This window comes from Jaculus jaculus, chromosome 19 (genome assembly GCF_020740685.1).
Source record: "Jaculus jaculus isolate mJacJac1 chromosome 19, mJacJac1.mat.Y.cur, whole genome shotgun sequence".
NCBI lineage: Eukaryota > Metazoa > Chordata > Mammalia > Rodentia > Dipodidae > Jaculus > Jaculus jaculus.
Window position 1 is genome coordinate 1,735,697 of NC_059120.1, and position 12,621 is coordinate 1,748,317.

A 12,621-nucleotide genomic window follows, 5' to 3' on the forward strand; every position below is an offset into this window, starting at 1 on the left:
GTTTGGTTCCATAACTCAGCCATTGTGAATAGTGCTGCAATAAACATTGATGTGCAAGAATCTGTGATGTGTTGACTTGAAGTTCTTCAGTAAATACCCAGGAGTGGTGAAACCATATCATATGGTAGAAACTATTTTTAGTGCCTGGAGAAACTTCCATACTGATTGCTATAGTTCCTAGACTAGTTTTCATTCCCACTGGCTATGTTGGTTGTTATTTCTTTTCTTAATGGCTGCCATTCTGACTGGTGTGAGATTGAATCTCGAAAGAGTTTTAATTTGCATTGCTCTAATGCCTATTGATGGTGGATGTTTTGTATGTTTTATATACCATCCATTTGCATTCCATATTTTGAGAACTGTGCTTATTTCATTAGCCTATTTATTAGTTAGGTTGTGTGATTTCTTGTTACTTAGGGTCTTTTTTTATTTGCATATTCTAGATGTTAATACTCTGTCAGCTACATAGCTAACAAATATTTTTCTCCTAGACTGTAGGCTGACTTCTGGCTTTTTTTTTTTTTTTTTTTTTTTGCTATAAAGAAGCTTTTTTGTTTCATGAGATTCCACTGGTATATTATTAAAATTATTTCTTAAGTGACAAGTCCTATTCACAAAGTCCTGTCTATGTCATGAGATGTTTTCCTTGTGCTTTCTTCTAGCAGTTTCAGATTTCAGGCTGTAAATGAAGGCCTTTAATCCATCTGGAGTTGCTTTTTGTATAAATTGAGAGATAAGGAACTGATTTCATTCTTCTACATGTGAATATGTAATATTTCCAGTGCCATTTGTTGAAAAGGCTGTCTTTTCTCCAGTGTAGATTTTTGAATTTTTTCAAAAAACAGATTTTTGAATGTTTGTCAAAAAACAACAACAAAATACAAAGGTGACTATAGTTGCATGAGTTTGTATTTGGGCCATCTATTCTGTTCCATTGATCTATGTGTCTGTTTTTGTTCCAGTACCAGGATTGCGCGCGCGCACGTGTGTGTGTGTGTGTGTGTGTGTGTGTGTGTGTGTGTGTGTAAGGTGAATGGGATTTTTAAATTTTTCTTTCTCAGTATGTTTGTTACTGGTACATAGGAAGGCTATTTCTGTATATTAATTTGTATCCTGCCACTGTGCTGAAAATATTTATTGGCTCTAAGAGTTAAGGATTTCTCATGTCATGAAGTCTATTCTTTTTTTTTTTTTCTGTTTTTTGAGGCAAGCCCAACAGATTGGCCCTTTTTTTATTAATTAGTTTTGTATTCAGCAAATACAGTCAGTTTGGTACCATTATTAGGCTCATCTGCGACCTACCCCCTCCCCATTGGCTCCTCCTTGTTGAAGTATATGGGTCGTGCATTGTGGAGTTAGCCCACAGTTATGGGTAAGATAAATGTCTCTTCCTATCATGACCCAACATGTGGCTCTGACATTCTTTCTGCACGCTCTTCTGCAAAATTTCCCTGAGCCATGTTGGGTTCATTTTTGGTCTGCTTCAGTGATGAGGTGTTGGGGGCCTCTGAGGCTCTGGCTCTCTGATTTGGTAGGAGTTGATGTTTCTCTGTGTTGGTCTTCTTCCCCCTTGCACTGGTATCCAATTCATCAGGAAAACAGCACCCTTGCTTGTTTCACCACTTTTTCTTAGTTTCAGCCAGGGCCCTTTTGAGGTATGATGGGGTGGCTCTCTCTTTAGGATCTATATCTATCTGAAAAAGAGAAGCAGGTGCTCCAACAGACAGTAAGTTAGCACCAGGACAAATGAGATAACCTTTACTTTTTTATAGAGAATTTAATAGGTGCAGGCGCTCTTGTAGCCCATGATTGATGGTAGCTTGATATTAGAGAGTGGGCTTATGGTTGGATATGGTTCTGACATGTTTCCAAGCTCTAGCTATGAGTCCCATACCACTGAGGGTATCAGTTAGCCAAATCAAGAGCAGTTGGTTCCTCACCATGGCTGTGTGCCACTATTGCACTTGTGTGGGCATCAAAACAGGTTATTTGCTGCTAAGTAGGTTAGACCATGAGTTGCTTGGACAGATATTGGTCATTTTCCCCCAATCGCCCATGTAGCACCTTCTGGCACTAGACGTGCTGACTGTCTGGGAGCTGACTCTCTTCTAGCTTCCAGCCATGCCATTCCATTTTACATGTCAACTGCATATGGTGTCTTCAGCAGTAGGGTCTTACCACTAACCTTTGGTGGGTCATCAAGTACTCTGACAGAAATCTGTCTGTCTTTTAGGAAACCTTGTAAGTCTCTCTGATCAAAAGTTCATTGTGGATGATAGCCCCATGCTGGTACTGGGAGTTACAGGACAGTCTGGCCCTTTTTTTAATGTGAAACATCAAGAGCAAGAGAGAGAGAGAATTGGCATGCCAGGGCTTCCAGCCAGTGAAATAGAACTCCAGATGCATGTGCCCTCTTGTGCATATGTGCACCCTTGCTCACTTGCATCACCTTGTGCATCTGGCTTATGTGGGATCTGGAGAGTCGAGCATGAGTCCTTAAACTTCTCAGGCAAACACCTTAACCACAAAGCAATCTCTCCAGCCCATGAAGTCTGTTCTTAACCACCCTAGTGATCTGCTACTGTATTGTATCCTACCTGCTCCAGCCAACCAAGAAGTTCAAAAATATTACTACATAGCTGTACTATAGTATCAACCCTCAGCATTAGATCTATATTAGATAGACAGCTGATACTTTGACAAAACTTTATCATGTTTCTTGTCTTCCATGTTTAATAGAAAGAAAGTTTGGCTCGGCATCAGAAATATATTTTAAATGCATGTCTGAGTCCTCTTAATCTTGTTCTTCTTGCTCTTAAACAAATCAGAATTTTTACAAATTCTGAAGCATACATCATCTAACTTTTCATTTTTATCTGAAACATTTAATAAAATAGTTCTTTTCTCATCTTGGTGACTCTTGTCACAAATAGATTCAGAGAGATAAGACCTAGAAACTGCTTGGAGAGTCTTCCATAATATTTGGACTGGAGAATACCTAAAGACACTTTCATTCTATGGAACTAGCTCATTTTGTTAACTTTGCTTCTCAAAATTCCTCATTTTTTCATCTGTGATTCCTACCACTACTTGCAGTTTGAAGATGTCTATGTTCCACAAAATAATCTGAATTCATTCGAGCCCTGTCAGCAAAATCACTTGTGAAAGTGATAAAACTGTGATGAGTCTCCAGACAAACCAATGATGCCTCATTAATATGTAAAACCCAAACTATGTACTAAGTATATTTCAAAGGAAAATCTCAATGTTTTTTCTTGATGAGATCATACCTTTCTTTTCCTTTGAAGAAAAAGTTCAAAAAAACTGTCAGCCTTAACTTTTAATTGGCCTTGAACATATTGCTGGTTATTTTCCCAACCTGAGAAGAAAAAGGGCAAAGATGCATACATGCCCTACAGACAGTGCTTGAACTTGAGAAAGACTGTGATATAAAATACTGATCACAAGGCTTGCTGAGGAAGCATTTCATTATTGACAGTTATGTAATCCTTATCACTCTGAATAAAATCTGTATTGATGACCAAAAAGCTCACATTCTCTTTAAATTTATTTTACAGATACATAGAAACAGCATACTCATAAGTCTTCATGTGGTGTTTCAGTACACATTGGCATATCATGCCAAAATCCTCAAACACACATGTCCTTTCTTCACAGTGAAAGCATTCACAATCTGTTCTTCCAGCTAATAAAGAGTGAATGGTGGCTGTGGTCACCACACACCACAGGACTGCTACTCCTCCCTGTGACCTAGTGTCCTCTGGTCAATGCCCCCCCAACTAAATTTCATTGAGCTGTGTCCTGACAAACTGTCCAGTAGAACAAGGTCATACTCCTTCATGAATGTAGACTGGAAGTGATGGCAAAAACACAAGAAGGCTAGAGAGAGGGGCATCTTGGGGGAAGAATAAAAATGAATCACTGCCAGGTTAATCTCTGCCTGTGGTAGAGCTGGGCTTTTACATTTTTACTTAACATTGTATATGCTGCCCTCTTCCCTCAAAGATTCCCCCTCCACATCTGAGGCAAATGTACCATGTCCTGATGCTAACAAACAACTTGTAAGTCACAGACTGTTGAGCAAAATGTGAGGAAGCATGGAGTTCAGGGGTTAGGGGCTTTCAGAAACTAGAATGTTTATGAGCTAGGCTGGCGAGATGGCTTAGCGGTTAAGGCGCTTGCCTGCTAAGCCAAACAACCTCAGTTTGATTCCCTAGGACCCACATAAGCCAGATGCACAAGGTGGCACATGCATCTGGTGTTTGTTTGCAGTGGCTGGAAGCCCTGGCACACACATTCTCTCCTCTCCTCCCTCCCTCCCTCCCTCCCTCCCTCCCCCCCCCCCTCTCTCTCTCTCTCTCTCTCATGTGCACGTGTTCTCACTCTTGTTCTGCCTCTTTCCCTCTCAAATAAATAAATAAAAATATTTTTTTAAATAAAAAGAATGTTCATGAGCTGACAGGGCTTTTGGTGGTTGGCTTTGGTAAAAGTGGTCCTCACTGCCTGATTTTTCAGGAACAGTTTCTAAAGCCACTTGTCACTGATTAGCCATAACTGGCTTTAAACCAAGTCATCCTGGTAATTTATTATTGTGGTTACTTATGGATATCATCTTAATCATGCAGATAATGACTTTTGTTCTCATTGCAACTTTGCTGTGTGCTGACAAAGAGACTCAATGGATCATGGTGTGTTTATTAATCCTCACAACACATTGTTAAGTACTTGAATTTATTATATACAGTTTGCATATAATAAACAAAAACTATCTTGTATAAGATTATATAAGTAAAACTGATTGGCAAGGTTTAAAATCCGGGTCCATAACTCCAAGTTCTCTGCTATCTGCACTGCCATGTTGTGTTTTAAACATGACACAACTCAAATGCACTACAGTCTGAGTTTGCCATTTCAACAATGTCATGTAGATGAAATCACACAATTAATAACCTTCTTGGGTACATTAACCAGAGTAATTTTTTGCAATCCATTTAGGTTCTTGTGTTCCAACAGACACTTTCTTTCGTTGCTGAGTAGTAGTCCACCATGTGTTTCATGCCATCTGTTTAGCCAGTCCTCAGTCAGAGCAAGAGTGATGTCATAGTTGCCGGGTTTGGATATTAAGAAGCAAGCTTCCATCACCAGTGTGTGGCGCTGAGTCTTTCTAGGTCCTTGAGATGAATGCCCAGGAAGGCTACTGCTTGTGTGGTGCTTGAGTATTGTGGCTTGCTGTTGTTGTTCACTTTAAGTTGGCAAATCCCTTTGCACAATGACTCCACCACTTTACAGTTCCAGAAGTGACATGAGTAGCCCAGTTTCTCCTCATATTGCCAGCATTTGTTTTTATCACTGTGGTGTTTTAAACATTCAGATACATGTGTGGTGACATCTAATTGTTGTTTTGTTAAAATTTCCAAAAATGGCTAATGATGCTGGATAGCCTTATTCTGCTTGTTTGCCACCATATGAACATCTTTTTGTTGTTGTTGAAACATCTCTTTACATCCCCCCACGTTCTAAGTGAATTGCTTAACTTAATACTTCATGTGAGGGTTCTTTTATATAGCCCCTGTCCTAACCATACAAACTACTGTACACATAGTTCAAGTATTCTGAGCAATGTAATAGCTCACCTTGTTAGTCTCTTAACATTTAAGTCTGTGATGTAAGTTAAACTTTATATGTGGCATGAGACATAGCTTATGGTTCATTACATTGCTTATGGATATCCAATTTTGCTGGTGTCATTTGTTGTAAAGATTCCTTCCTACATTGAATCATGTTTGAATCTTAGCTGAAAATCTTTTGGGCTTATTTTATGTGTCTAATTATAGGCTCTGTTCTACTCCATTGGTCTATGGGACTATTCTATATGAAGGTACAATCCAGTCTTGTTTACTATAACTATAACTTGAAATTAGATACACTGACTCCTTTGGCTTGCCACTTCTTTTTCAACATTGTTTTGACATTCTAGTTTCACATCTTTCTCAATTTTATAATACAAATTTTAAAATCCCATATATATATAGATACATATAAACATAATGGAACATGTACATATGTATATGGGATTTTGATAGGAATTTGTTAAACTAGTGTGTCAATTTGAAAACTTTACTTTAAAAAAGTCTTCTTATCTATAAATATGGTATTTCTGTCTTTTCATTTATTAAATTGTTCTTGGAAATCTTTATCAGCCCTGTGTGGATTTCAGTATGTAAGTCCTATGCAAACTTGGATTCACTTATTCCTAAGTACTTTGTATTCTGAGTGAGTATATGTAGTATTGCATTTTAAATTTCCTTGTCCACATATCTCCTACTAGCATACATAAATACACTTGACTTTTGTGTTCTTACATTGTATCCTATGACCTTGCTAAACTCAATTGTAAGTTCCAGGAGAGGTTTTGTTGTTGATTCTTTTGAATTTTCCACATAAACCTTATATCAATAGAAAGGACAATTTTCAATCTTTATGCTTAATTTCACAAACTAGAACTTCTACCTTGTCTTTGAATAAGAGTAGTAAAAAGGGATAGCAATACTTTGTGTCTGTTCTTAGTAGTCAAGCATTGGTATTTGCACCACTAAGTATAAAAGCAGTATATGTGGTAGGAATGATGGCTGATGGTAATGTTGAGTTTCATATTTTTATATTATGGCAACTTTCAGTCTAGTTCTTCTATCAGTTATTGAGAAAAGAATGTTAGATTTTTAACTACAACTTGTGTCTAGTTCTATTTCAGTTCCATACATTTCACTTAACATATTTACATCTCTTGTTTAGTTTGTGATATTTGGGTCTGCTCTAACTTAAAAGAACTGAGGTTTTTCATATACAAAGTTTCTATCTGTCTCTGGTAAATGTTTTGAATGGCATTGTTTTTATCCAATATTAAAATGACTATTTCTCTTTTCTGTTTATTGTTTTTATCCAATAGTAACATGACTATTTGTCTTTTCCCTTTATTAAAAGTTGCAAGGTGTAACTTTTTAGGTCCTTTTTACTTTAAAAAATTATTTGTTTGTTTGTTTGTTTGTTTTGTTTTGTTTAATAAGGAGGCAGATACAGAAAGACAGAGAGAATGGGTGTGCCAGGGCCTTCCGCCACTGCAGAGGAACTCCAGGCACATGTGCCCCCTTGTACATATGACTTACATGGGTCCTGGGAATCAAACTTGGTTCCTTTGGCTTTGCAGACAAATGCCTTAACCCCTAAGGCATCTCTCCAGTCCCCCTTCTTACTTTGTTTTTTTTTTTTTTTTTTTTTTTGGTTTTTTGAGGTAGGGTCTCACTCTGGTCCAGGCTGACCTGGAATTAACTCTGTAGTCTCAGGGTGGCCTTGAACTCACGGTGATCCTCCTACCTCTGCCTCCCGAGTGCTGGGATTAAAGACATGTGCCACCACGCCCGGTCCTTCTTACTTTTTACCTGTCTGTATCAGGTAAAAAGTATTGAGGTGACTTCCTGGAGCCTACATATAGTTAGGTAATTTTTGTTTGCCAAGACCTATCTTTTGATTTTGGTATTTGACCCTTCCTTTAAAACAAGAATTAAGGTTTAATTCTCAATTTTCTTTTTTGCTTTCTGATTGTGTTTTTTTTGTTGTTGTTCATTTATTTATTTATTTATTTGAGAGTAACAGAGAGAGAGAGAAAGAGGCAGGTAGGGGGAGAAAGAGAGAGAGAGAGAGAGAGAGAGAGAATGGGCGTGCCAGGGCTTCCAGCCACTGCAAATGAACTCCAGGACCATGTGCCCCCTTGTGCATCTGGTTAACGTGGGTCCTGGAAAATTGAGCCTTGAACCGGGGTCCTTAGGCTTCACAGGCAAGCACTTAACTAATAAGCCATCTCTCCAGCCCTGATTGTGTTTTTTTGTTTCTGTGTTGCTATTGACTTATCTGCAATGGTTTCAATGAATCTCTCTACATAACTTTTGTAATATTGCTTCTGCTGTATACATACACACACATATGCATACCACACACACAACTCACAAGAGTCTACCAGTGACCAGGTGAAGTAAAGTACAGAAATCTAAGATCCCTGGGTTTTCATCTTGTTCTATATATAGAAGAATCCTTTTTAAAATGTCCTAGTAGAATCCTTTTTAAAATGCCCTATACTCATAATTCAGAGGCACATCAGATAATGTCATGATTATGCTTCAATCATGGAACATAATTCTGAAAACTTAAGAGAGGGAAAACTCAATGTACTTACTATTATGTTTGCTTGTGGTGATCTGTCTTTCCTAGTGCCACAAAGCTTTTTTCTTTGACTATTTAATTTTTATTAAAGAACTTTCTTTTCAGGCTATTTTAGGAGTGGTGTGGTAGCAAAAAAAAAGAGAGAGAGAGAGAGAGAGAGAGAGACATTTTTTAAATTTTCTAATTTTCTTCCATGTAAGAATGTCCTGAGTTCCCTTTCAGTGCTAAAGAATTTTTCTACAGTTACAGGATTTGAGGCTAATAGTTCTTTATTTCCAGCATTTAAATATTAGTATGTAATTTCCTTCTATTATCCATGACTTTTGACAAGACAACTTCTGTCACTCAAATTGTTTTTCCTGTATGGTCAAGGTGTCATTTTTCTCTTGTTGCTCTGAAGCTATCTTCTGCTTCTAGAAATTTAATTAAGATGTGTCGATGCCTGGTGTCTTTGGGTTTGTTCTTTGATTTTCTCTACTACTTGAATTGGGTTTAGTCAGAATCTGGGGACATTATTTCTTCATGTGATTTTTCAGCCCCACCATCTATCTCCTCATTTTGATAAAATGATTATTAAAGCCTTGTAGGGCCCCTCAATTTTCTAAGACTTTTCTCATGTTTTATGGGGAGTTTTCTCTCTGTTGCTCAGATTAAATCATCTCTCTTCTCCTGTCTTCTGAGTCAGTGTTCTCTTCCCCTGCTTCTGTGAGATGTTAAGTTGATCAAGCAACTATGCTTTTTATTTGAACTATTGTATTTTCCAGATCTAAAATATCTATGTCTCTTCTTTACATCTTCTCTTTAGCTGAGATTTTATGTCCTTTGTGAATGGCTTCTGCTTTGCATTTGCATTGAGTGTGTGGCCAAGGCCTTTTCTTGATGGCTGAATTGAAGGAAGTTCCTTCACCTTTGCCTTCTCCGTCTTGTCACTTCATCTGGGAGCTTCCTGACTCTTGGTATGGTGAGTGATTTTCAGCCGCATCCTAGACATCTTTATATTAAATGCTGGCTCTTATTTAAGCCTCTGCTTCAACTGGTTTTTCTGAGTCCATTTTAGTTAAAAAATAATCCTGTGATGAGTAGTTCCCACATGGAGATAGAATCTAACATCCCCTTTCAGCCTTCACTGATGCCTGAGGCAAAAACTCCCTGGTATTTCTAGATAGAGATAGATGGTCCCACTCTGCCTGAGGCTTCCTCAAATATGTTAGTGGAGTTACCTCATCACTGCTGGGCTGAACTTCCAACTGTGTGTCCCATTGCAAAGGCAGAAGGTGCCTCCTTGAAGCTGGATGAGCAGTGCTTACAACTGATCATCTAAGCTGTGATGCCTCACTTGGCCTTCTGGGGTGAGGGAAAGTAGGTAGTACACTTTCATGGGATGTTGCTATAGTCTGTTACATCCTTTTGAGGATGAAAGTCTAGTCTCCCCATTGCCCTGGCATTGTTGCATTCAGGCTATAGCTTTTTCTATGGTGTTCAGCTGTAGTAGACAAGTTACCACCCAAAGGCCGCATCTTTTCTGATCCATTTGCTGAAGAGAGGTTTTTGTCTGGGTTTTTCTTGCAGGTTGTCATTCTCAAGTTACCCATTGGTTATCCTGCAAGTCTGGACATATAGTTCACGTAATGTACCACTGTGTTATTACTTGGGCCCTAGTGATACAGGAATTTTGGGTTCCTTGTATGCCAGTGCACCAATAATTTGGGGTGTTCCCAGATCCTTGTCCTTTGAATCTTGGAGAATGAAATCCATGGACCATAGATAAGGTTTAAAAAGATTTAATTACAGTTTAAAGCTTTAGGAGGATGAAGAGAAGGGCACTTAAACCTAGAACATAAGAGAAGGAAGCAAGGTCGAGCTCTTGCCCAGAGAGGCAAGAGAAAGTTTGAGAAGCCCACGTCGAGACTCAGGTCTGGGTTTCTTATGGGGAGTGGCTACGTGAGGAAGACCAGGTCAGCTGGTTTCTATGGACAAAGACCAGATTTTATAGCTTTTCTGTCATCTTGGGTAAGGATCAGAGTTTCTGTTCTCTAGGAAGGGTGCAAGCTTAATCTACAAATCTTTGCTGGAGGTTATAACATCACGGTTTTTGCAAGTTTAGTGGTATTTCCTCCTTTTAGTCAAAGAATAAAAAAACCATTTACCTTTGGGGTTCTGTTACCCTGACTACCTTAGCCAATTTCTGTCTCCTATCACTAGGTCCCTTTTTGGGTTTCCTCTACTTTTCAGGGTCATCGTATATCTGTCTACATGTAATCTCTGAGAATAATTCTTATATTTATAGATGGTGTGAGAAAAGCATGTCTATTCTATGAACTGGGAAGCAAAAGTCCTGCTAGCTCACTTTTTAAACAGCTTGCATTAAAAAAAAAATCAGGAAGCACAGGTGGTGTGAACAGGAAGTGACCATAATGGTTCTGTGGTATCTTGCATGCTGTTGTACTTACCTTATTGTTGCTAGGATGAAGCACCTGACCAAGCAGCCAATGAAATAAAAGGATTTATTTCCATTTACAGTATCAAGGAGAAGCTTCCTGATGGCAGGAGAAAGCATGGCATGAGCTGAGGCTGGACATCACATCTGCCACAGCAGGGGAAACAGAGGCAGGAGAGTGAGCAGAGCTCTGTTAAGGTGGCATGGCTGTCACACCCCTAAGCCTGCCTGGAACCACACACCTCTGCAAGCAAGGCTCCACCTCCCAAATTGCCATTAGCTGGGGACCAGTAAGCATTCAGAACACATGAGTTTATGGGGGACATCTGATCCAAATGACCATACACTTTTAATAATAGACTTAGTGGCATGCATGGTGAGGCCTCAAGATAAGTGACTGTGCATTCCTTGGGAGGTAACTGTATTGTTGAGCCTGCTTCTAGACATTTGATAACTCTTTTGGACTTAAATGTAGAACATGACTCATGCACAGTTGAACATCATTATTGCATAAATTGTCATCCTTTGAAGGTGTGTTTGAGTTTCGGAAGCAAGACCTCAAGGTTCAAGTGCCAAGGTGGTCAGCAGAACATGAAACCACACTGGATGATTCAGTGTGTTTCCCAAACTCACTCTGGTCTAAAAGAACATAGTGAACCATTTAGTAGTGACAATACTGACAGATATTTCATTCACACAGTACAAACTTTAAACATTTAACATAATAAGGCTAATTAGCTGTGGGATGGGTATGTATGAACAATACCTTTTGGTATCTAGTTCAACATTTCTTTTCTTTGGTTTTGGCCTCAATGTTCTTTGGGTCCTGTGGATAGTAGAGAGACTTTTTTCCTGCTGTTAAGTTTGACAATTTGTTTTAGAGTCAACTTGAAAAGATTACATCCATCACTATTCTCCTTAAATGCATGTTATTTTGTCCAACCTCTCCCTGAAAGTTCCAAATAAATATCAAATCTTCTCTTTCTTTTTGCCATTCAAAGCATGTAACAGTTTTACAGGAACCTCCACATTCAGATTCTCACTCACCAGTCCCACAAATTACTTGGAGAAATGACCTAGAGAAAATAAAGTAACCCAACCTTACATTCCTCCTCAGAAAAACTACATGTGAGGTAATTTAGGACACTACTCACCGCCACATGTTCGGATGATAGATGTTCTTTATTAAATGCATTTACTATGTCACTCATGGAAACACGTCAGTAGTATATGATGCTTGCCCCCAAAGAATTCAAAATCCATGCTGTCCTGAGCTCAAGTTGCCCTATTATAAGAAGAATGTACTAGAAAACAAAAAGAAAAAACCTCTAAAGGATAGGATAGTTCTGTAATGTAAAGAAATATTGTTTGCTCCCTTATACAGACTCATTTCCAAATTCATCACCCAAGTAGTTTGCAAGCTCCAAACAATCCAAATCTGCCAGAGAGTTTACCAGGGAAGGTGAGAAGCAGGCACAAACACAAAGACCCACTGGGTGCTCAGCAGCCAGCCAGCCAGCACCCTGTCCCAAGGCTTCCAGCTCTTCTGAACTCAGGAGATTGCATGAGCTCATTCAGAAGACAGCAGCTCAAATAACAGCACTAGGTTTATCATGGTTTCTTTCTATCAAACAACAGAAGGTAAAATTCCATGGCAGACAAAAAAAAAACAAAAAAAAAACAAATTACTTGCCATGTGACAAAATCTGATCACATAGGTGTTTGGCTATCTAGAATGGCAGAAAAGGTCGTGGCATCTTTCATGAAGGTTTCTGAGAAGAAGCCGGATACATTAGAGAAATAAGCATTTACCTTTCTGAGGTTATGCTAGTTGTACCCGTTAGGTTATTTTGTTATTATTGCTAGAGTATATTAGACAGTATCATGAGCCTTGGTAATCATTTGCACACTGTGCTACTATGGTCTGAATGGTCTGAAGCTCTTGCCAC

The 12,621-nt window shown here is 38.7% G+C and overlaps 1 protein-coding gene across 15 annotated transcripts in view; it reads left to right on the forward strand.

Annotated features, from left to right (window-relative positions):
* The window catches only part of Lrrc7 (leucine rich repeat containing 7), a 468,470-nt gene that overhangs the window by 395,775 nt on the left and 60,074 nt on the right, over positions 1-12,621 (forward strand). The gene's annotated exons all lie outside the window — the stretch shown is intronic.